General features: G+C 39.2%; 1 protein-coding gene, 1 long non-coding RNA gene and 1 pseudogene across 2 annotated transcripts in view; 2 read left to right on the forward strand and 1 right to left on the reverse strand.

Annotated features, from left to right (window-relative positions):
• The window catches only part of LOC116550388, a 23783-nt gene extending 11045 nt beyond the window's left edge, over positions 1-12738 (reverse strand). Inside the window, exon 1 of the long non-coding RNA XR_004268376.1 lies at positions 12688-12738. This is a non-coding gene — a long non-coding RNA (uncharacterized LOC116550388). The remainder of the gene's footprint in view (positions 1-12687) is intronic.
• The window catches only part of RSBN1L (round spermatid basic protein 1 like), an 83093-nt gene that overhangs the window by 21788 nt on the left and 36138 nt on the right, over positions 1-25167 (forward strand). The window lies entirely within an intron of this gene.
• Positions 6834-9261, forward strand: LOC116550386 (annotated as a pseudogene).

Consider the following 25167-nt stretch of genomic DNA (forward strand, 5'->3'; position numbering starts at 1 on the left):
CCTGGGTTCCAGCAATTCTCCTGCCTCAGCCTCCTGAGTAGCTGGGATTACAGGCACGCGCCACTATGCCCAGCTAATGTTTTGTATTTTTAGTAGAGACGGGGTTTCACCATGTTGACCAGGATGGTCTCGATCTCTTGACCTCGTGATCCACCCGCCTCGGCCTCCCAAAGTGCTGGGATTACAGGCTTGAGCCACCGCGCCTGGCTGGTAATTTATTTTTTATTTTAATCTTTTGCCCCTGGAGACTTCATTCACATTGAGCATCACTTATATGCAGAGCACCATTCTAGGTTCTACAGAAGGTAGCAAAGAAGAATAGGATATGATAATTGCAAAGGAGCCTAGAAACCAGGAGGGCAGACAGAGCAGTTATAGAAAGAATCAGAATTCAAATTATGAAAAAGGGAGGAGGGGGGTATGATCATTTCTGGTTGTGGGCATCAAGGAGTGCTTAATGGAAGAAGCTAACTTTCAGCTAGATCTTGCAGGATGTGTAGGATTTTGGCATGTGGAATTGGAATGGGCAACGGCATTTTACTTAAGTGATATTAGTAAAAATATTGGAGTAAGACATTTGAGTAATGATGAATCAAGTAATCTGGAATCTTGTTATATATGTAGGTAAATAGTTGAAGAAAAGGCTAAAAGAAGGTGAGTCTTGACTGTGAAGATGCTTGAATGACATATTGTGGGAGTTTTCTGTTTTTAGATAGGCAGAGGCAAGCTGGGTTTGTTTATTTGTTTTAAGCAGAAGAAAGTGACATGGTAAACAGTACATTTAAGGAATCCTTTTGGTCACTGTGCTTACTGGGTTGGTGGAAAGGAAAGAAACTGTAGATATAGAAGCCCTTTATTTCAAAAGCAAGTGAGTATCCACTAGGTGGTGACTGTGGAAAGGGGAAAAAAGGATGGAAATGTTTTAACAGAAGGATGAACTAAACTGGTCAAGTGATTTACTGTCAGGGGAAAATTGAAGAAGGATGTAGTATTAATGTTACTGAAAATTTTTTGTATTTGGATGTTGGATGAGGATGTGCCATTAAAATAGAGAATTGGAAGGAGAACTTGAACCTTTTTTATATTAGAAAAATGATATTTTGATGTTAAATATATCTTGTGGAGATGAAGGCGTGGACTTTGGTAGCAGTGTTGGGTTGGGAGATTAATTTGGAGATTAGTTTGCCACAAGGTTATAGTTTACGTCATGAGAGTGCATTTTTAGAGGCAGTATAGAGAAGAGAGAATGCCTAGGCAAGATCCTAGGTAAATGTGTGGGTTTGGATGGTAGGATTATAAGAATGAGAGAGTAGTCAGGTAGGATAGTACAGTTTGACACTTAGGAAGAAATTTTGAGGAGGAATCAATACTGTTATGTTGCAGTGAGGTCCACAGAAAAAGGGCTGAGAAGCCATTGGACTTGTTAGTCTTGATTAGCTGTGTTAGGGAGGTGGTATGATAAATCACTTCTTTCCCATTTACTATTTATGAAGTCTTTTCTCTTTTTACTGTATTCTTCATCTCTTTCATTTTTTATTTTTCTGTTTATATTCTAATATTTTGATTAGAACATAATCCTGCTCCTGCTTGTTCTTTCATCTGTTTCTAGCCATACATTATTCCTGGCAGGATGTAGGAGAGGAAGTCGGGGATGTTATTGTTGTTGCTCAGTTTAATTGATTTCATAGACTGCATTATTGTGGTGTGAATTATGGCTTATATTCAGGGCAGGCAAAACTGTGATAGCATGAAGCCTATTTGATGTTTGTGCAACAAGAATATATTGTGACTGAAAGTTGTAGTATGAAACTCTAACATTTCTTTTTTTTTTTTTGAGATTAAGTCTCAATCTGTCACCAGGCTGAAGTGCAGTGGTACAATCTCGGCTCACTGCAACCTCTGACTCCCTGGTTCAAGTGATTATCCTGTCTCAGCCTCCCAAATAGCTGGAACTACAGGCAAGTGCCACCACACCCAACTAATTTTTGTATTTTAGTAGAGAGGAGATTTCACCATTTTGGCCAGGATGGTCTTGATCTCCTGACCTTGTGATCTGCCTGCCTTTGCCTCCCAAAGTGCTGGGATTACAGGTATGAGTCACCATGCCCGGCTTTTTTTTCTTCTTCTTCTTTTTTTTTTAAGATGGAATTTTGCTTTGTTGCCCAGGCTGGAGTACAGTGGTGCGATCTCTGCTCACTGCAACCTCCGCCTCGGGTTCAATCAGTTCTTGTGTCTCAGCCCCCCGAGTAGCTGGGATTACAGGCATGCGCCACCACACCTGGCTAATTTTGTATTTTTAGTAGAGTTGGGGTTCTATTGTGTTGGCCAGGCTGGTCTCAAACTCCTGACCTCAAGTGATCCATGTGCCTTGGTCTCCCAACGTGCTGGGATTACAGGCATAAGCCACTGTACCTGGCCAACATTTCTTAAGAACTTCCAGTGTGGAATTTTATGACACTAATTTTTTAAAAAATTAATGCACCTATATAAAGAACTTCCTATACATCAAAATCTGTGGTTTGATGGGTAAAAGTATGGCTTCCTTTTCTTTAAAACTGTTAAACCTAATAAATATGTATGTGGGTATGCATGTTCAGAATACATATATAATTGTTTATTTTTTCATTCTTATTTTAATTTTTTGAGATAGGCTCTTGCTCCTAGCCCGGACAGGAGTGCAGTGGCATGATCACAGCTTACTGCAGCCGTGACCTTCTGGATTTAAGCGATCCTCCCACCTCAGCCTCCCAACTAGCTGGGACTGCAGGCATGTACCATCATGCCCAGCTAATTAAAAAAAATTTTTTTGGCCTGGCGTGGTGGCTTACGCCTGTGATCCTAGCACTTTGGGAGACTGAGGCAGGTGGATCATGAGGTCAGGAGTCATGACCAGCCTGGACAGCACGGTGAAACCCCATCTCTACTAAAAATAAAAAAAATAGCTAGGTGTGGTGGGTGGTTCAAGCCTGTAGTCCCAGCTACTCAGGAGGCTGAGGCAGGAGAATTGCTTGAACTCTGGAGGTGGAGGTTGCAGTGAACCAAAATCCGGCTACTGCACAGAGTCTGTGTTGCCCAGGCTGGTCTTGAATTCCTGGGCTCAAGCTGTCCTCCCACCTTGGCCTCCCAAAGTGCTAGGATTACAGGCATGAATCTCTGTGCCAGCCTGTGATTATTTCTAATATTCTCCCTTTTTTTCTTATTGGTTATAACATAACATTGAGATAATGTATATCAAGTGAAGTAGAATAGCACTTCAACAGTTTTAATGGAGGGAGACCTTTGGAAACATTTATTTATTTACTTATTTGTTTAGAGATGGGAGTTTCACTCTTGTTGCCCAGCCTAGAATGCAATGGCCTGATCTTGGCTCATTGCAACTTCTGCCTTCCGGGTTCAAGTGATTCTCCTGCCTCAGCCTCCCGGGTAGCTGGGATTACAGATGTGCACCACCACGCCCAGCTAATTTTTGTAGTTTTAGTAGAGATAGAGTTTCACCATTTTGGCCAGGCTCGTCTCGAACTCCTGACCTCAGATGATGCGCCCACCTTGGCCTCCAAAAGTGCTGGGATTACAGGCGTGAGCCATTGAGCCCGGCCGTGGGTAAGCCCTTTTTAGTATTTATTCTTTCAGATCTTTTTCTGTGCATTTACATATATACATATGTAAACACACTCACAGAAGATATTATATAGTTTCTTTATTTATTTATTGAGATGGAGTTTCGCTTCTGTTGCCCAGGCTGCAGTGTGGTGGCGTGCTCTTGGCTCACCACAACCTCTGCCTCCTGGGTGCAAGCGATTCTCCTGCCTTGGTCTCCTAAGTAGCTGGGATTATAGGCATGTGCCACCACATCCAGCTATTTTTATGTTTTTAGTAGAGATGGGGTTTCTCCATGTTAGACAGGCTGGTATTGAACTCTTGACCTTAGGTGATTCGCCTCCCCTAGGCCTCCCAAAGTGCTGGGATTACAGGTGTGAGCCACTGTGCCTGGCCATGATTATATAGTTTATTTTAAAAAGCCTAAATATGGTATATATATGTTTATTTCTGTAATCTGCTTTTTTTTTTTTTTTTAAGTTAACTGTTTCTTGGAGCTCCTCTGTTATATATTGTTAAACTTTTATCTGTATTTCTTTTAATTAAGTTTTGCCTTTATAAGTTTTTTAGTAAGCATTTTATTTTAGTTGTAGATTTACAGAAAAGTTGCAAAGGTAGTACAGAATTCCCATAAACCATTATTTATATCTTACATTTATTATGTTTATCATAGTTAATGAACCAGTAGTGATGCATTGTTATTAACTAAAGTTCATACTTTATTCAGAATTTCCTTAGTATTTTGTCTTATATCCTTTTTCTGTTCGAGGATTCCATCCAGTATACTATATTATATTAAATCACTGTGTCTCCATACACTCCTTTTGGCTATGACAGTATTCAGACTTCCATTGCTTTTGATGACCTTTATTGTTTGAGGAGTACCAGTTAGGTATTTTGTGGAATGTTTCCCAATTGGGATTTGTCTGATGTTGTTCTCATAATTAGACTGGAGTTTAGGGTTTGGGGGAGGAAGACAATAATTGTAAATTTTAAAATAAAATGTAAAAGTATTGAAAAATTTATAATAAGATATGTCCCTAGCTTTCCCTATCCATGTTCCTCAGCTCGTTTAGCATCCCATCTGCTTTTAATTCCAAATTTCTGAATAAAATGCTCATACTACTTTTTAAAATTAGTTTCAGACATACACTGCATTCTTGTTATGTTATATGAGAATTACCACTTTTATTATTTATTTATATTTTTAGTGTTGTATTTCAAGACAGACTCGCTTTGTCACCCAGGTTGGAGTGCAAGTGACTCAGTCATGCCTCAGTGCAGCCTTGATGTCCTGGGCTTAAGTGATCCTCCTGCTGCAGCTTACTGAGTAGCAGGTACTACAGGCCTGTGCCACCACGGTCAGCTAACTAAAAACCAATTTCTTTTTCTGTAGAGACAAGGCCTCACTTTCTTCCCCAGGCTGATCTTGTCCTCCTGGCATCAAGTGAACCTCCTGCCTTAGCCTCCCAGAGTGTTGGGATTACACGCGTAAGCCACTGTGCCTAGCCAGAATGACTACTTTTATAACCTAGCTTCTTTCCCTTTTTAATAATTCCACATACCTTAGTTATAACAATAATCAGTGCTTATAATGATTCTGCAAATGCTGCTTAATGCAGATCAGAGAGAGATCCTTTTTGTATGGCTTTCTTCATTTTTTTTGTGAAGATTGCCTCTCTTTCATTTACATTATGTATCTGTTGCTTCATTTTCTACTCTGTTCTCTGTGTTCTGTGATAAGAGATAATTTCCCAGGTCCCCCTTTGTTTCTAGACGTCTTGTTTTTAAGAGCTCCATTCTTGTACTTCAGCCTGAACTACTTATCCTATGAGCCATCTGCACAGTGTTTATTCTAGTACATTTTCTTCTGCTCTTTTATGCTGGGTCCCCGATCTCACATCGTCTTCCTTTGTTTACTGCTCCTTAATTTACTTGAGCACAACCTCAAGTAACTTCCTGTGACAGCAAGCATGTGTGGTAATTTTTTCTTTGAATTTTTGCTTGTCTGAATATGCCTCCCCTCATACTTGATTGATAGTTTGGCGGATTATAAAATTGTAGGTTAAAAATGATTTTCACTCGCAATTTTGAAGGCACTGCTGTATTGCTTTCTAGCATCTATGTACTGTTACTGTTGAAGAGTTCATTTCCATAGTTAACTGATCTTTTATGTGATCTGTTTATTTTTTACTTTCCTCTCGATGGTTTTATGATCTTTTATCTCCAGTGTACTGGAATTTCATAATTGTGTGTGTAAGTGTGTGTGTGAGGAGGGGACCACGGTGGTGGATTCCATTCTTTGTACTCATCCCTTATGAAATCTTTCATCTGGAGACTGATCTTCTTTTGGGAAAATTTATTGTATTATTTATTTGATATTTTTCTTTCCTATGCAATTCTGAACCTTTTCCCTGCTGAAATTTCTGTTAATTTGATATTGGATCTCCTGAATAGATCCTTTTAGGTCATCTTATTTTGCTGCTGTTTTCTACTTTTTGCCTTGTTCAGTTTTTTGGGAGATTATTTCGATTTTATATTCTAACCTTTTAAGTTTTTCAGTTTTACTATTGTATTTTTAATTTTCCAGATCTCCTTTCTAAATATAATTCAGTTTAAGTGTTTTAGGGAAGTACAGCCAGCTTGTTTTTAGATACATCCTTTGCCTTACCTGGTGTGCCTGAGTCTTGAAGCCTATTTGGTTTCTTCAAAAATGATAGTTCAATGTTTTCCTTAAGGGATGAGAGTGAAATAATCTCTCAACTATTTGGTGTGGGAGGATTGGGAAGTTTGACTTTCCTTTTTATAAACTTTTAATCAGTTTTCCTTGTTTTAAGATAGCTATATGTGTATATATATGTGCAAACACATATATGTATGTATGTATATGTGCACGTGTATATACACATGTATTCACACACATGTATATATTATAGTTTTGGGATCGTTTTATAGATTTTTGACTCTTACTTTAAACATGATTATTAATGGCTTCATAGTTTTTCATTGTATGAGTATACCCAACTTTATTTAATCAATTCTTCATAATTAAAATTTAAGTTATTGGCCAGTTCTGATGGCTCACATCTGTAATTTCAGCTCTTTGGGAGGCTGAAGTGGTCAGGGTTCGAGACCAGTCTGGGCAACATGGTGAAACCTCATCTCTTTAAAAAATATAAAAAACTAGCCTGGCGTGGTGGCATGTGCCTGTGGTTCTAGATACTTGGGAAACGGAGGTGGGAGGATCACTTGAGTTGGGCAAGTCAAGACTGTAGTGAGCCATGTTTGCGCCATTGTATTCTAGCCTGGGTGACAGAGTGAGACCCTGTCTCAAAAAAATTTTTTTAAGTTAATTATAGTTACTTACTATTGTAAAGAGGGGTGAGGACCTTTGTATAGCTAGCCGTACAGTTGGCTCTCTGCATCTCTGGGTTCTGTATCTGTGTATTCAACCAACCATTGATCAAAGTATTTGGAAAAAAGCAACGAAAAATAACAATACAACATTAAAAATGATACAAATTAAACAACACAGTCTAACGACTATTTACATAGCGTTTAAATTATATTAGGCATTATAAGTAATCTAGAGATGATTTAATGTGTATGGGAGAATGTGCATAGGTTATATATGCAAATACTATGTAATTTTATATAAGCAACTTGAGCATTCACAAGTTTTGGTATGTGGATTTAGGTATTTATGGGGGTTCTGGGAACTAATCCCCCATGGATGATGGACAACAGTATTTGTACGGGTTTGCTTCCTTTTTATTAAATTCTAGCTGTGGAATTATGGAATCAAAGGATTGGTCAGTTTTAAAGCTTGTTCTACATATTGTTAAATTGCCCTCCAATAAGACTGTCAGTTTACACTTAGAGGTGTTTAAATGGTTTGCTACTGTTGTGATTTGTATCTTTTTGAATACTGGTAAGATTGAACTTGTTTCCATGTTTATTTAATGTTAACATTATTTGAAACTTGCTGTTTTATGTCCTTTGTTTCTTTTTCTGTTTTGCTATTTTTAAAAGTTAATTTTTTTAGTGGTTTTTTTTTTTTTTTTTTTTTTTTTTTTTTTAAAAGTTAATTTTTTTTTTTTTTTTTTTTTTTTTTTTTTTTTTTGGTATTGTAAGAGTTCTTTTGTAAAGAACTTTGGTGTTGTAAAATCTCTATATATGGTGAGGATGTGGAGAAAGTGAACTGTTGCACTCTATTAGTAGGAATGTAAATTAGTACAGCTACTATGGAAAATAGTATAGTGATTCCTCAGAAAATTAAAAATAGAACTACCATATGATCCAGTAGTCCTCCTGCTGAGTATATACCCAAAAGAAAGGAAATTACCATGCTCCCATGTCCATTACAGCATTATTCACAATAGCCAAGATACAGAGTCAAGCTAAGTTTCCATCAAGAGATGCATGGATAAAGAAAATGTTCATATATATACTCAGTGGATATATTATTCAACCATAAGAAAGAAGTCCACCAAGCAGGAACCCACATCCAGGAACAGAGCACTTTGGTCCTCCGTCAGAATGATTGGAGACCAGAAATCAGATGTTTATGCCCAAGAAAAGCAGGATTTCATTAAACACTTTTCCTGGATTGTCAGGGTGCTGACTGAGAATGAGATGGGGCACCCAGAGACAGGAGATGCTACTGCCCAACTCAAGGAGGTCCTGGAGTGCAGTGCCATTGGAGGCAAGTATCACCAGTGTTTGATGGTACTGGTAACATTCTGGGAGCTGGTGGAACCAAGGAAACAGGCTGCTGATAGTTTTGAGTGGACCCTGACTGTGGGCTGGTGTGTGGAACTGCTGCAAGCTTTCTTCCTGGTGGCAGATGACATCATGGATTTATCCTCACCTGCTGGGGGCAGATTGGCTGGTATCAGAAGGCAGGCGTAGATTTGGATACCATCAGTGATGGTGTGCTTCTGGAAGCATGTATCTACTGCCTGCTGAGATACATGTTCTGTTGCATGGAGCAGCCCTATTACCTGAACCTGATCAAGCTCCTCCTGCATAGTTCCCATCAGACTGAGATTGGGCAGACTCTGGACCTCATCACAGCATGTCCCCCCACCCCCAGGCACGGTGGATCTTGGCAGATTCACTGAAAAGAGGTATAAATCTGTTGTCTGGTACAATTGATTGCTGTACTTGCAGCCATGTATATGGTGGGCTTCAATGGCAAGAAGGAGTACACCAACATCAGGAAGATCCTACTGGAGATGGGAGAGTTCTTTCAGATTCAGGATGATTACCTTGACCTCTTTGGGGATCCCAGTGTGACTGGCAAGATTGACACTGACATCCAGGACAGGAAATGCAGCTGGTTGGTGGTTCAGTGTCTGCAGCAAGCCGCTACAGAACAGATCCTGCAGGAGAATTATGGGCAGAAGGAAGCTAAGAAGGTTGACCCGGTGAAGGCACTGTACAAGTATGTGGATCTACCAGCTGTGTTCTTGGAGCCTGAGGAAGACAGATCCACCTTATGGGTCTCATCAAGGAGTACGCAGTGCCCTTGTTCCCAGCCATCTTCCAGGGACTAGCGCACAAAGTCTTTGAGCGGAACAGGTGACTGATAGATGGCAAGGGCAGGGAGAGGAGGCTCTCAGTAAATTATTGTGTAACTTTTTTTTTTTTTTTTTTTTTTTTTAAAAAAAAGGAAATCTTGTCATTTCATTTGCAACAACATAGATGAATTTGGAGGACATTGTATTAAATAAGCCAGGCACAGAAGAACAAATGCCTCATGATCTCATTTATATGTGAAGTATAAATGAGTCAAATTCATAGAAAAAATGTATAAAATGGTAGTTACCAGAGGGTGGGAGATTGGGGAGATGTTCAAAGGATACACAGTTTCAGTTAGGAGAAATAAGTGGAAGAGGTCTATTGTATATCATAGTGACTACAGTTAATACGTTGTAGATGTGAAAATTGCTAAGTAGATTTTAAGTGTTCTCACCACACACAAAAAAGGTTAGTATGTGAGGTAATGCATATATTTGTTAAATAGCTTGGTTTAACCATTCTACCATGTATTCATATATCAGAACATCTTGTATAATATAAATATATGCTATCTGTATTTGTCAGTTGAAGAAAAAAAGAAAGAGCTCTACATAAGAAGGAAATTAGGCCATCATCTTTTGGGAGAAAATTGTCCGTCCTTATTTATACTTACACTCAGAAAAATTGTGGATCCCTAATGTTAGGGAAGAGTAGTTTCATTCTGTCATAGAACTTACTGTAAAAAATGACTAGACCAGTTAGATAAGGGGACTAAATTTGAGAAACTATTTCTGGAAGACTTTAAGGACTAAGAATTCCTTTCTCTGCTGTAGCATAGCAAAGGGAAAGAAGGAAGGATTAACAAAGATGAACCAAGAGCACCTTATAAAGGAGAAAGCCATTGATTTACTGCAGAAAATAATGTAATAATTTCTTACTTTGTCACAGAGCCTGTTTCATGCATAAAACACGAGTTTATTGAAAGAAAAGCCTTTTCTACTCTCATGCAGTTGACGCAGGTGGGGATGAGGATGATAAGATAGTTGTTTGTAACTAACCAGAATACAGTGTGAAATTTACTGTAATACAGATAGATAACCTAATTACTCTATAGCATAGTACTAATGGACCTTGTTTCTTAGCACAGAAAAAATGAGAATGGGCCTGTAGTTGATTGCCAAAAGTTAGAGCTGTTACCTCTCATTCCTGTAGTGATAGATGACATCTGAGAATTAAGAGACAGAATAAAATGAAATGAGTCTCAACAACAAATTCTTAGTTTTGAATGATTTTTTAAATTTTTTTCTATTTTGGGGGTTATCAATATGAGAATGATGAGAGTTAAAATTTTTGTCATAATGGAGATATTTTTCTTATATTTTAGGAAGCAGGGAAGTATGTAGTACAGTTTAAAAAGTCATGAGAATGGTTAAAAAGTGGCAGTCTTCTGTTAATCTGGCAGATAATTCTGAAGTTTCCAGCTAAATGGATTGTTGACATATTTATTCTAGTTTTTCTTTTAAGGTGCTGCTCTGTCACCCAGGCAGGAGTGCCATGGCACTATGGTAGATCACTGCAGACCCCTAAGTAGCTAGAACTGCAGGTGTGTACCACCATGCCTGGGTAATTTTTTTTAAAAGGTTTTTGTAGATACAGGATCTTGCTATGTTTCTCAGGCTTGTTTTTTGATATTTATTTTAGAGACAGGGTCTTACTCTGTCATCCAGGCTGGAATGCAGTGGCATGGCTATAGCTCACTGCAGCCTCAAATTCCTGGGCTCAAGTGATCCTCCCATTGGGTTTATTTTTACTTTTTTAGAGATGGGGTCTTATTCTGTCAACCAAGCTAGAGTTGCAGTACAGGGTCATAGCTCGCTTCATCCTTGAACTAGTGGACTCAAGGGATCTACCTGAGTAGTTTGGACTTTAGGCATGTGCCATCATACCCAGCTAATTTTTAAAAAAGCCGAACATTTTTAAAGAGATGTGGATGTCATGATGTTACTCAAGCTGTTGTGAAACTCCTTGCCTCAAGTGATTTTCATACCTCAGCCTCCTGAGTAGCTGGGATTACTTGTGTATGAGCCTGGCTCCTGTAACTGTATTTTTTACTTACTAATCAACCTGTCTTCATCCTTCCCTTCTCTCCTGCCCCTCCTAGCTCCTGGTAACCACTGATTAACTCTACCTTCATTAGATGCACTTTTTAAGTTCTTGCATATGAGTGAGAACATGCAGAATTTCTGTGCCTGCCTTATTTCATTTTACATAGTGCCCAACGGTTCCATTCACATTGCTGCAAATGATGGGATTTTCCTTCTCTTTTTAGGCTGAATAATATTCCATTGTGTATATGTATCACATTTTCTTTATCCATTCATTTGTTGATGAAACCTTAGGTTGATTCCCTATCTTGGCTATTGTAAATAGTGGAATAAACATGGAAGTGCAGATATCTCTTTGCTATACTGATTTCCTTTCTTTTGGGTGTATACTCAACAGTAGGATTACTGGATCATATGGTAGTTATTTTTTGAGGAACCTACATACTGTTTTCCATATTGATTGTACTAGTTTGCATTTCCAACAACAATGTGCAAGTGTTCTCCTTTTTCTGCATCTTTGCCAGCATCTGGGTTTTTTTTTTGTAATTTTGATAAAAGCCATTCTAACTTCAGTGAGATGATATCTCATGGTTTTAATTTGCGGTTTCCTGATTATTAGTGATGTCTAAAGGTGTGTGCCACCATACCTGGCTAATTTTTCCTTTTCCTTTTTTTTTTTTTTTTTGAGATCGGGTTTCACTATGTCACCCTGGCTGGAGTACAATGGTACCATCTTGGCTGACTGTAACCTATGCCTGCGGGGCTCAGGTGGTCCTCCCACCTCAGCCTGCATACTAGCTGGGACTACAAACCTGTACCACCTTGCCCGGCTGATTTTTGTGTTTTTTTAGAGACGGGAGTCTAACTATGTTGCCAGACTGGTCTTGAACGCCTGAGCTCAAACATTCTACTCGTCTTGGCCTCCCAACAATTTTGTCTTTTAATTGAATAGTTTAGTCTATTTTTATTCAATGTTTATTTCAGTAGATAAGGACTTGCCACAGACATTTCATTGCTCGTTTTCTGGTTGTTTTCCTCTCTTCTTTCTTACTGTTTTTCTTTGTATTTAAGTGATTTTTCTCTAGTAGTATGTTTTAATTCGTTGCTTTTTTTTTTTTTTTTTTTTTTTATTTTGTTGTTTTTTTTTTTTTTTTTTTTAGTATCTGTGGTAGGTTTTTGCTTTGTGGTTACTGTGGGGGCTTGCAAAAACATCTAGAAATAGCTTTTATTTTTTTTTTTAGAGGGTCTCTCACTCTTTCGCCAGGCTGGAGTGCAGTGGCGTGATCTTGGCTCACTGCAACCTCCACCTTCTGTGTTCGAGCTATTCTCCTGCCTCAGCCTCCCGAGTAGCTGGGGCTACAGACACACGCCACTGTGTCCAGCTAATTTTTGTATTTTTAGTAGAGACAGGGTTTTACCATGTTAGCCAGGATGGTCTTGATCTCCTGACCTTGTGATCCACCTGCCTCGGCCTCCCGAAGTGCTGGGATTATAGGCATGAGCCACCATGCCCAGCCTTTTCTCTTTTTTTTTTTTTTCCTTTTTGAGATAGAGTTTTGCTCTTGTTGCCCAGGCTAGAGTGCAATGGTGCCATCTTCGCTTACCGCAACCTCCACTTCTTGAGTTAAAGTGATTCTTCTGCCTCAGCCTCCCAAGTAGCTGGGATTACAGGCATGTGTCACCACGCCCGGCTAATTTTGTATTTTTAATAGAGATGGGTTTCTCCGTGTTGGTCAGGCTGGTCACCCGACCTCAGGTGATCTGCTCCCCTCAGCCTCCCAAAGTGCTGGGATTACAGGCATGAGCCACTGTGCCTGGCCACAAGTTATTTTAAACAGATGTCAACTAACTTTGATCAGAAGGAAACTAAGGAAAAACTAAAAACAAAACAACAACAAAAATCTTTAACTCAGTTTCCATCACATTTTGACTTTTTCTTCTCTTAATGTTGATCTTTTCATATTACCCGTGTCTTTTTTTTAAATTTTACTTTTTATTTATTTTATTTTTATTTATTTTTTGTTTTGAGACGGAGTCTCATTCTGTCGCCCAGGCTGGAGTGTAGTGGCGTGATCTCAGCTCATTGCAACCTCTGCCCACTGGTTTCAAGCAATTCTCCTGCCTCAGCCTCCCAAGTAGCTGGGATTACAGGCACCTGCCACTGCGCTGGCTGATATTTGTATTTCTAGTAAAGATGGGGTTTCACCATCTTGGCCAGGTTGGTCTTGAACTTCTGACCTTATGATCCACCCGCCTGGACCTCTCAAAGTGCTGAGATGACAGGCGTGAGCCACTGGGCCTAGCCATATTGTCCATCTCTGAACAGGTTGCCATGGTTATTTCCGATTTATGTATTATTATTTTTTGAGACGGAGTCTTACCTACTCTGTTTCCCAGACTGGAATGCAGTGGTGCAATCTCGGCTAACTGCAGCCTCCTTCTCCTGTGTTCAAGCAATTCTCCTGCTTCAGCCTCCCAAGTAGCTGGATTACAGGCGCACGCCACCATGCCTGGCTAATTTTTTTAGAGACAGGGTTTTGCCATCTTGACCACACTGGTCTCGAACTACTGACCTTAATCATTCTGCACACTTTGGCCTTCCAAAGTGCTGGGATTATAGGCACAAGCTACTGTGCCCAGCCAATTTACTTTTTATTCTTCGTGAGTGGATTATACACCACAGTTACAGTGTTAGAGTATTCTGAATTTGTGTACTTGTACCCATAAGCTGTATACCTTCAGTCTTTTTTTGTAAGCACCTTGTTGTTTCAGATCGAAGAGCTTCTGAATATGTTTTCCTACTCCCTCCATGTATGGTTGTTGTTGAGAAGTTTATTGTCAGACTAATCGGAGCTCTTTATATATTTGCTTCTTTTCACTACTGCTTTTTAAAATCCTCTCTTTGTTCTTTCTCTGAGAATTTGATATTCCTTGGGGTAGTCTTATTTTGGTTGAATATGTTTGGTGATCTCTGACCTTCCTGTGTCTGGACACTTGTATCTTTCTCTAGGTTTAGAAGGTTTTTTGGGATTATGTTTTATTTTTTATTTTCCAGAAAAATTTAACAGGTTTTTTTTTAATTATTATAACGTTGAACCACTGAAACTTGTTCACTGAAACATTTTGACTTGCATTAATGCTTTACATGGCTGCATTTGTATTAATTCAAATACAAATGAAAATGGAAAAACTGCCAGTACCTGATTTCTGTCATCCGTTTTTCTACTTATGATCATATACTTAAGTACCTTTTGACCCCATGGGGGGCGGGGGGGAAGTAACTTTCAGAACTACCTATAATAGGAAGAAGAGATTTTTTTTTTTTTTTTTTTTTTGGAGAATGAAATGTTTCCCATCATAGTGAAGTCTTAAGCATATTCTCCATTAATATAGTTTGGCTCTGTGTCCCCACCCAAATCTCATCTTGAATTGTAATCCACACCTTTTGAGGGAGGGACCTTGTGGGAGGTGATTGGATTATGGGGGCAGTTTCCTCCATGCTGTTCTCATGATAGAGAGTGAGTTCTCACGAGGTCTGATGTTTTAGAAGTGTCTGACAGTTCCCCCTTCATTCTCTCTCTCCTGGCACCTTGTGAAGAAGGTGCTTGCTTCTCTTCCTTCCCCATGATAGTAGGTTTCCTGAGGCCTCCCAAGCCATGTGGAACTGTGAGTCAGTTAAGCCTTTTTTCTTTATAAATTGCCCAATCTCAGGTAATTCTTTATAGCAGTGTGAGTATGGTTAGTACATCCACATATTAGCAGTGTGCTAGCTGGATGTCTTTTGGCATAATTTTTTTTTTTCGTTTTTTTTTTTTAGACAGAGTTTTGCTGTTGTTGCCCAAGCTGGAGAGCCATTGTGCGATCTTAGCTCACTGCAACCTCTGCCTTCCAGGTTCAAGCGATTCTCCTGCCTCAGCCTCCCGAGTAGCTGGGTTACAGGTGCGCACTACCAAACCCGGCTAATTTTTTGTGTTTTTAGTGGAAACTGGGTTTCATCATGTTAGCAAGGCTGGTCTTGAGCTCCTAACCTCAGATGATCCACCTGCCTCAGCCTCCCAAAGTGCTGGGATTACAGGCATGAGCCATTATGCCCACTGCTTTTGGCATAACTGTTACACATTTTGCATGGATAGCACACAGGTTGGTGTCTTCAAATAGGCCAACCAATTCAGCCTCACTTGCCTCCTGGAAAGCACCAATAACTGCACTGTGGAAGCATAGATCTGTTTGAAAGTCCTGAGCAATTTCTTGCACCAGGTGCTGGAAGGGAAGTTTGTGAATCACTAGTTCTGTGGACTTCTAATAACATGTAATTTCATGGAGTACCAAGGCCTGTGATGATGATGTTTCTTCACCCTTCCGGTAGATGGCAAACTCTAGTGAGCGGCCTCCTGGCTGCTTTACCACCCGGTTGATTTGAAGGCAGTTGGCTTTGTAGGCACCATGGTATAGAGACCCCCTTACTTACCTTTTCCTTAGGCTGGAGCTCTGTGAGCTAGAGGTGATGCTGGCCTTAGAGAGTTACACTGGTGTGGCGGTGGCTGCAAACACAATTGAAAAGGATTATTTTTTAAAACAAGCTTTCTGCCCCTTCTTATTTCTCCACTCCTTGAAACTATTCTTAGATTTGTTTTGAGGTTATTTGCTATATCTTGTAGGCATGCTTTGTTCCTTTTCATTCTTTTCTTTTTTCTCTTCTGTGTCTTTTCTTTTTCTGAGACGGAGCCTCGCTGTTTCACCAGGCTGGAGTGCAGTGGCATAGTCTCAGCTCACTGCAACCTCTGCCTCCTGGGTTCAAGCGAGTCCCCTGCCTCAGCCTCCTGAGTAGCTGGAACTACAGGCACCTAACACAACAATCGGCTAATTTTTGTATTTTTAGTAGAGATGGGGTTTCATCATGTTAGCCAGGATGGTCTCGATCTCTTGACATCATGATCCGCCCGCCTCGGCCTTTCAAAATGTTGAGATTACAGGTGTGAGCCACCATGCCCGGCCCTCTTCTGGGTGTTTTTAAATAGCTTGTCTTTGAGTTCACGGATTCTTTTTTCTGCTTTATCCTTTCTGCTGTTCAGAGCCTGTACTGCATTTTTCATTTCAGCAAATGTATTTCTCACTTCCAGGAATTTTTTGGTTTTTTTTTTTCATTATTTCAATATCTTTGTTAAATTTCTCTGATAAATTCCTAAATTGCTTTTCTTTGTTATCTTGGAGTTGTCTGAGTTTCCTTAAAACTGCTATTTTGAAGTTTTGATCTGAGAGCTAACCTGTTAGGGTTGGTCCCTTGCTTCTTGCTTTGAGGGGGGTGATGGCTGCCTATTTCCTCTTGTGTCTTGTGGTCTTATGTGTGTGGTTTTGCACTGAAGGATTGGTTATGTATTCTAGTCTTCAGTGTCTCTGGCTTCTGGCTTGTTTTGGTCCTTCTAGAGTATGTTTGCTGAGTAGTTTTGTGCAGTTGCCTGTTGAATCTTTAATGTCAGATTGCTGCCTCTTTTTCACCACTAGATGGCGCGGCAAGCCCAAGTTTGCTTCAGCTGGGGCAACTGTGCAGAGGACTGCCTATCTCCAGTGGCGGGTGGGGGCAGGGCGCGGGGCGGGGGGGGTGGGGGGAGGGAGGGGGGAGGGAGGGGGTTGGTCCTGAAGAGGATACTTCGGCTGTGTGGAAGGGCTGGCCACAGGTTGGTGCCCAGAAGACCCGTGGAGCTTGCCTCCTATGGTGTGGTGCTGCTTAACAGCCACCCTGATTTGGCATCGTTTTTGGCTGAGATAAACAGCAGAGTTTCCTGGGGGTTTCTAGTCCTGTCTTCCCCTCTTTGTCTCTAGCTGCTCTCAGGACTTTTTCACGCTACAGGCACTTACAGTGCTTCTTGTGGATTAAGGCAGGAATGGTTTTCCTGCAGGAGAACCCAAGATAGTGAAGAAGCTGGCTGGCTGCCTCATTCTTACTTTTTCCAATATAAAACATGGAGTCTTAGGGGATTTTTCCATGGGGTGCCTCGAAGATTTGGGGAGGGGAATCACAGAAGTCAGTTTCTCTTACCATCTGTTTGGAGTTTTAAATTTCCCTGTGACCCTGGGGATCATCTATACCTCAGGTTTGAGTTCTGGGATATTGCTAGTGATAGTCTTGATTCTGAATATTTGTTTTTGGTTTATTGTGGGGGAGAGTGAAGCCAGATGACTTCTGTTCTGCCATTTTGATGATGCCGCTTTCCTGATGTATTATTTTTTTTAGCATGTTGAAAATACTCTGCTGGCTTCTATTGTGGCTGTTGAGAAGTCAAAAAACAGACTCTTGCTGTTTTAAATATAGTCTGTTTTTTCCTTCCGCTTCTTTTATAGTCTTCTTTTTGTTTTTAGCTGTTTTGCAGCTTCCATTGTGGTGTTTTTATGTGTGGAATTCTTTTTATTTATTCCATGTAAGAGTTACCAGCTTTCTTGAATCTGATTTTCTGCCCTAATTTTGGTGTCTGTATGGCTGCAGTTGGAAGGAGTTGGTGAACAATGATTTCTTTAAGGTTTCTGGGGGTCCCATAGCTGCAGGTGAGAACACAAGTGAAGGCAGTGTCTACCACCGACTTAGCTTGGGAACCCTCATGACTTTAATAATGGTAGAGACTAGTGAATTTTACGAAAACCAGATGAAACAAATTATTTTTGTTAGTAAGAACTGGTGTTCCAAAGTGGTAGTTTACAATAAGAATCAACTGGCATTTGTTGACTGTAAGATTCTTAGTGCAGTATTCTTATTCATCTTTATTTCCTAAACACATACATGCTTAATAGAATGTATTGGATGAATGAAATACATATTACACTGAAACATATGTGGCTTATACTGCTAAATCAGAAGTTCACCATATGTCTGACATTCCCATTTACGTTTTGTTTAAAATTATTTTAGGCTGGGCGCAGTGGCTCATCCCTGTAATTGCAGCCCTTTGGGAGGCTGAGGTAGGTGGGTTGCTTGAGCACAGAAGTTCAAGACCAGCCTGGGCAACACAGTGAGACCCTGTCTCTACAAAAATTTAAAAAATTAGCTGGGTGCGATGGTGTGCACCTCTGGTCCCAGCTACTTGAGAGACTGAGGTGGGAGGATTGCTTGAGCTTGGGAGGTCAAGGCTGCAGTGAGCTGTGATCATCCACTGCACTCCAGCCCAGGTGACAGAGCAAGACCCAGTCTCAAACAAACAAAATTATTTTAATGAGTTTCTTTTTATATCTTAACCTTTATGTATTGGCTAAACACATACTTTATATGTGTTTTAAAAGTATGTATTTAGCCCATGTTTATTTTTCCACATCATTTCTTTTTTGTTTTGGGTTGATAGTAACTCAGTCATTTATTTCTTCTCCTTTCTTCCATTCTTATATTCCTTTTGGCTGCTTGTGTTTAAACTATATCACAGATCTGTTTGCCTCTGTTCCCCCCACTCCCCTTTGTAATTATTTATGCCCTTAAAAATTTTTTAGAGCAACTTTAGGTTCACAGTGAAACTGAACAGAATGTACAGACTTCTCATATACCCTCTCCCTCCACACATGCATAGCGTTTCCCCATTATTAACATTCCCTACCAGAGTGGCACATTTGTTCCAACTGATGAACCTACATTCACACATTGTTACCACCCCGAAATCTGTAGTTTACATTAGAGGTCACTCTTGATGTTATAAATTTTCATGGGTTTGGACAAATGTATAATGACATGTATCCACCATAATACTGTACAGAGTATTTTAACTGTCCGAAAAATCCTCTATGCTTTGCCTGTTTATCCCTCCCTTCCCATTATGCCCAGGTAATGACTGATCTTTTTATTTAAAGTCTCCATAGTTTTGCTTTTTCCAGAATGTCATATGGTTAGAAGCATACATTATGTAGCCTTTTCACACTGTTTCTTTTACTTAGTATGCGTTTACATTTCTTCCATGTCTTTGCATGGCTTGATAGCTCATTTCTTTTTAGTGCTAGAGAATATTCCATTGTCTGAATGTACCAGTTTATTTACCTACCTAAAGGACATCATGGTTGCTTCCAAGTTTTGTGAACTATGAGTAAACCTGCTATAAATATTGTTGTAAAGATTTTTGTGTAGAAAATAAGTTTTCAGCTCCTTTAGATAAATACCAAAGACCGTGATTGCTGGAACATATGATAAGAGTATGTTTAGTTTTGTAATAAACTGCTAAATAGCCTTCCAGAGTGGCTGTACCATTTTACATTCCCACCAGCAGCAGGTGATAGTTCCTCTTGCACTGTATTTTTGCGCATTTGGTGTTGTCAGTGTCAGTGTTCTGGATTTTGGTAATTCTAATAAGTGTGTAGTGGCATCTCATTGTTGTTTTCATTTGTGTTTCCCTGATGACCTCAGGTGTGGAGCATCTTGTAATATGCTTATTTGCCACCTGCGTATCTTCTTTGGTGAGGGGTCTGTTAAGGTCTTTGGTACTTTTTATGGGAGGAGGGGGACAGGGTCTCATTTGTTCATCCAGGCTTGAGTACAGTGGCACAATCTTGGTTCCCAGCAACCTCTGCCTTACGGCTCAAGTGATTCTCCCACCTAAACCTCCCACTTCAACCTCCCGAGTAGCTGAGACTATAGGCATGCCCCCACTGTGCCCAGCTAATTTTTGTACTTGTAGTAGAGATGGGGTTTCGTCATGTTGCCCAGACTGGTCTTGAGCTCCTGAGCTCCAGCAGTCCGCCTGCCTCAGTCTTCCAAAGTGCTGGGATTACAGGCTTGAGCCACCGTGCCCAGCCTGGTCCATTTTTAATTATTTGTTTTCTTATTAGTGAGTTTTAAGAGTTATCTTTTTTTGGATAATAACCCTTTAATTAGATACATCTTTAATCTATTGTGCCTTTGGCGCTGAATCTAAAAAGTCATTGCCAAAATCCTTCGTCATCTAGATTTTCTTCTGTGTTATTTTCTAGCACATACCACCTGTCCTAATTTAGGTTTTTTTTTTTTTTTGTATGTGGATATCCAGTTGTTCCATTACCGTTCGTTGAAAAGACTGTTTTATCTCTATTATATAGCCATTACTCCTTTGTCAAAGATAAGTTGATTGTATTTAAGTGGATCTATTTATGGACTCCCTATTTTGTTCCATTGATCTATTTGTGTATTCTTTTTGCCAATGACACGTAGTCATGATTTCTCTTTTTATTTTTAAATAAAATGTGTAATCCTTCTATTCAGTTCGATTTTTCAAACAGATGGTTCCTTGCTTTTATGGTGGCAGAATTCTTTTATTCTGAGAATTGTGATGAGGTCAGTTATGAATTTTTTCTAAGCCTGAAATTAGACTATGAAGGATAAAACCATACAAATTCTTGGTCACAGAAAGAAATTAAAAACTGAATAAGAATTCTAGTCTGTTAGGAGTAATGTATTATAGTAAACAGTGATGCTAGGGCACTGTTTTCCATCTTACCACTTCTATGTGTAAAGATCTAGAAGTGGCTTTTTCTTTGTGTTTTTGTTTGTTTTTGAGACAGAGTCTCACTCTTGTCACCCAGGCTAGAGTGCAGTGGTGCCATTTCAGGTCACTGCATCCTTCGCCTCCTGGGTTCCAGCAATTCCTCTGCCTCAGCCTCCCAGGTAGCTGGCACTATAGGCACCCACCACCATGCCTGGCAAATTTTTTGTATTTTTAGTAGAAAGGGGGTTTCACCATGTTGGCCAGGCTGGTTTCGAACTCATGACCTCATCCTCCCTGGCTTCCCAAAGTGCTGGGATTACAGGCATGAGCCACCGCCTCTGGCCTAGAAGTGGCTTTTATTATTACTATTATTTTTTGAGACAGAGTCTTGCTCTGTTGCCCATGTTGGAGTGCAGTGACTCGATCTCTGCTCACTGCAGCCTCTGCCTCTTGGGTTCAAGTGTTTCTCCTGCCTCAGCCTACCGAGTAGCTGGGATTACAGGCACATGCCACCACGCCTGGCTCATTTTTGTATTTTTTATAGAAATGGCATTTCACCATGTTGTACATACTGGTCTGGAACTCCTGACCTCAGGTGATCTGCTTGCCTCGACCTACCATAGTGTTGAGATTACAGGTGTGAGCCACCATGCCCGGCCAGAAGTGGCTTTTAAAAGGCATATACTATGATACGTTAGTGTCAGATTTGATTTTATATACAGTGGTCTGAATTATGGCCAGAATTTCTTTTTTTGGTATTATGGGTACCAGTATTATAGGTAAATAGGCATAGATATTATTCTATATTTGTAAGGCTTGTATCTTTACAAACTGCTTTGGTATGTATTTTCTATTTAATCTTTACACAAACTCCATTTTACAGCTGTATCTGGGGATCTGAAAGTTTTATCAGTTATCAAGGTTGTAGAGCATAACCTTGAACCTAGGTCTCCTGAGTTTGTAGGCATCTCAGTTTATCTTAGCTGTGCCATGTAACATGATTACAGGAAGTTTAATGGAGGCATTTAAGGTTCGATTTTGGGGTGGGCTTGATGGCGTGTGCCTATAATCCCAGCACTTTGAGAGGCCAAGGCAGGAGGATTGTTTGAGCCCAGGAGTTCGAGACTAACTTAAGCAACATAGTGAGACCCTGTCTCAATTAAGGAAAAAGTAAAGAAGAAAATGATTGGAATTTGAAAAAGGATAGGCTCTGCAAAAAAGTGGAAAAATTCTAAGAAGGGTGAAAGGTTGAAAGGATGAGAAGTGAGAGCAAGATAGGTGTGTGGGTCAAGGAAAGAAGTGATGTCACAAAAAATGCCCTTTGTTTATATATAGATAGGATTACTTGTGTTTTTGAGGATGTTTTGATGTCGAGGAGGGTAACTGTGCTTATGTTGTCCATAACTCTCCTGTCTTGGCTATGCCATTGTTTCTATAGATGTTTTTCATATAATGACTTCATACCTGCAGCTGTACTTGAATTATTTAATACACCTGAGTGCATATTCCAAGATTCCTTTTCCTGTGTTATAAAACTAATATGTGTCCATTGCAGAATCTTAGAAAATTTCCACCTTAAATAGTGGAATTTTAAATGTTAAATAAATTAAATATATTAAATATTCAATAATTAAATAATTTTAAATAATGCCTTTTAATACTTTGGGTTATCTTTCAGTTTGTTTTTGTAATGCATGTATATTTCTAACGTTTAAAAATAATTGAGTCATAGTGTATGATAATTTTATTTCCCTAGAAGCTAGTTTAATTTTATTCTGAAAAATATTTATGTTTTGTGATTGTGGTAGGCTTATATCGTGAATATATGCCATTAAAAGTTTAGAGTTGTTGGCTGAGCGTGGTAGCTCACTCCTGTAAACCCAGTACTTTGGGATACCAGGGTGTGCAGATCACTTGAGATCAGGAGTTCAAGACCAGCCTGGCCAACGTGGTGAAACCTCATCTCTACTAAAAATAAAAAAATTAGCCAAGTGCAATGGCATGCACCTGCAATCCCAGCTACATGGTGGCTCAGGCAGGAGAATTGCTTGAACTCAGTAGGTGAAGGTTGCAATAAGCTGAGATCGTGCCACTGCACCCCAGCCTGGGCCACAGAGTAAGACTCTGTCTGAAAAGAAAAAAAAAGTTTATAGTTACTTTAACCTGTATGGTTACAAGTCAGGATTGTGAGTACCTTTCAGGATGCTGTATAAAGACTGGAAGAGAACACAGAAGGATTTTGGAGTGCTGTTTCATAAGTATCTTCATTTTACTGCGTTACTGTTATACTTTAATAAAGTTTAATAGTTATTAAAATACTTTAAAGTTGATAAGAATAACATGAATGTTTGGAAAAAGAAATTCGGAGATATTTTAGGTGACTTTTCTTCAGTTGTAATTTTAAGTGATAACATAAATAGTTCATCTTGTTAAAAGTTTTGTTGCTTAGGAAATATTATCTTATATAATGTGTCTAAGCTCCAGCTATTTGGAGTAACTTTTATTTTTTTCTCCCGAAGACCATGTCTCACTTTGCCACCCAGGCTGGAGTGCAGTGGCACCATCTCGGCTCACTGCATCTGTGCCTCTCAGGTTCAAGCGATTCTCCTGCTTCAGCCTCCCAAGTAGCTGGGATTACAGGCACCTGCCAACATGCCCAGCTAATTTTTATGTTTTTAGTAGAGACGAGGTTTCCCCATATTGGCCACGCTGGTCTTGAACTCCTGACCTGAGGTGATCTACGGACCTTGGCTTCCCAAAGTGCTGGGATTACAGATGTCGGCCACTGCGCCTGGCCTGGAGTAACATTGTATAGCTGGATGGCAGCCTGTGACAGGATTTCAAGGACTTTAACAGCAGAAAATAGAGGAACAAACCAGTCAGAAATGTGGGAACACTTTAATCTATTCCAGAAGTTAAGTTATATGGGAACAGATAAGGACTTTATCTATTCACCCCATATCCCTAACATTTTTCTTAGGCTACATATTTGTTGAGTTAATGAATTCCTGTTTGTGTTTGCTGTGCTCTCATATGCTTGGAGTGTTTTCACTTAAAAAAAGAAAACAAAAAAACCACTTCGTCAGTTTTATAGGTGAAAATATTGTCTTTTAATTTGTATATTATTATTAATGAATGAAGTTTAAAAACGTTTATTAATTACATGGATCTAATTTTTTGAAAATTTATTTCAGTAGTCTAGACTTGTGCTATTCAGTATGGTAGCCACTAGTTTCGTGTGACTATTAAACACTTAAAGTGGAACTAGTTTCAAATTGAGATGTGTCATATATGTAAATACACATTAGATTTTGAAATCTTAGGAAAAAATGTTAAATATCTCACAATTTAAAAATACCAGTTCCATGTTAAAACTATGATGTTTCGGACCTTTTGGGTTAAGTAAAGGTTTTATTAGAATTAATAAAATTGTTTATCAATTCAGATTTAGTTTACTGTCTAGATCAGGACAGTACTTATATAGACAGTAATCTAATCATTACATGATTAGAACCTGGGTTATGGTAGTATTTATAGAAAGGAAAGTAAGGAGTGATTTTTAAGAGACTATGCATTATGCATGTATACTGTATAATCTCTACTATATTCCTGGATATTTCACAGTTCTTGTGTATTTCCATCTTGGTTTTGTAATCAATAATAAGCTTTTTGAGGGCAAAGGTTTATGTTACTATTTTTATATCCTTCTCTATATTTTGTTCTTTGCTGGGTGCATAGGAAGTCATTTGAACAAAGAATAATTTAACAGGATATCAGATATTTTGCTTGAATTTTTAGAATGCAACTGAATGATCCCTAGAGTTATTAAGCCCTTTGTTTAAATATTACAGTATCACCAAGTAGTCATATTGAGTCATACTGTTTCTGAAAGGAGCCAAGGGTAAGGGAACCAACATCTTGTCTTGTGTATATGTAGTCATTTTACACCTTTTTCATTTAATCCATATAGTAACCATATGAGGAAGGTATCAGTTACCATCTTACAGATTAGGAAACTGAGATCAAGTAGTTTTTCTGTTACGTTACTCATCCATAGTTGCTCAATTTCAACAGTAGCACTTTTCCACTGTAGCTGTCGCTTCAACTAAAGTTAGTTATTTTAAGTGATTTGAAATAAATTTAATATTTTTGTTGACATGAAGTAAATGAAGAATACTTAGATTGATATGTATAATGATAAATTTTCACAATATGTATTTCATATTCAGTAAGGAAGGAAATTTAGAAATATTCCTCAAAACCTGAGAGGAAAAAGAAAAGGCATATTTGTTCCTCATTCTGATTTTATTTGTGCATTGTAATTCTAGATATTTACCTATAGTTTGTGCAGATTTAAAAAATTGTAATTTTGGCCGGGCGCGGTGGCTCAAGCCTGTAATCCCAGCACTTTGGGAGGCCGAGGCGGGTGGATCATGAGGTCAAGAGATCGAGACCATCCTGGTCAACATGGTGAAACCCCGTCTCTACTAAAAATACAAAAAATTAGCTGGGCATGG

The sequence above is a fragment of the Sapajus apella genome, unplaced genomic scaffold (genome assembly GCF_009761245.1).
Source record: "Sapajus apella isolate SASKATOON/1434 unplaced genomic scaffold, GSC_monkey_1.0 scaffold7, whole genome shotgun sequence".
In the NCBI taxonomy this organism is placed as follows: Eukaryota; Metazoa; Chordata; class Mammalia; order Primates; family Cebidae; genus Sapajus; species Sapajus apella.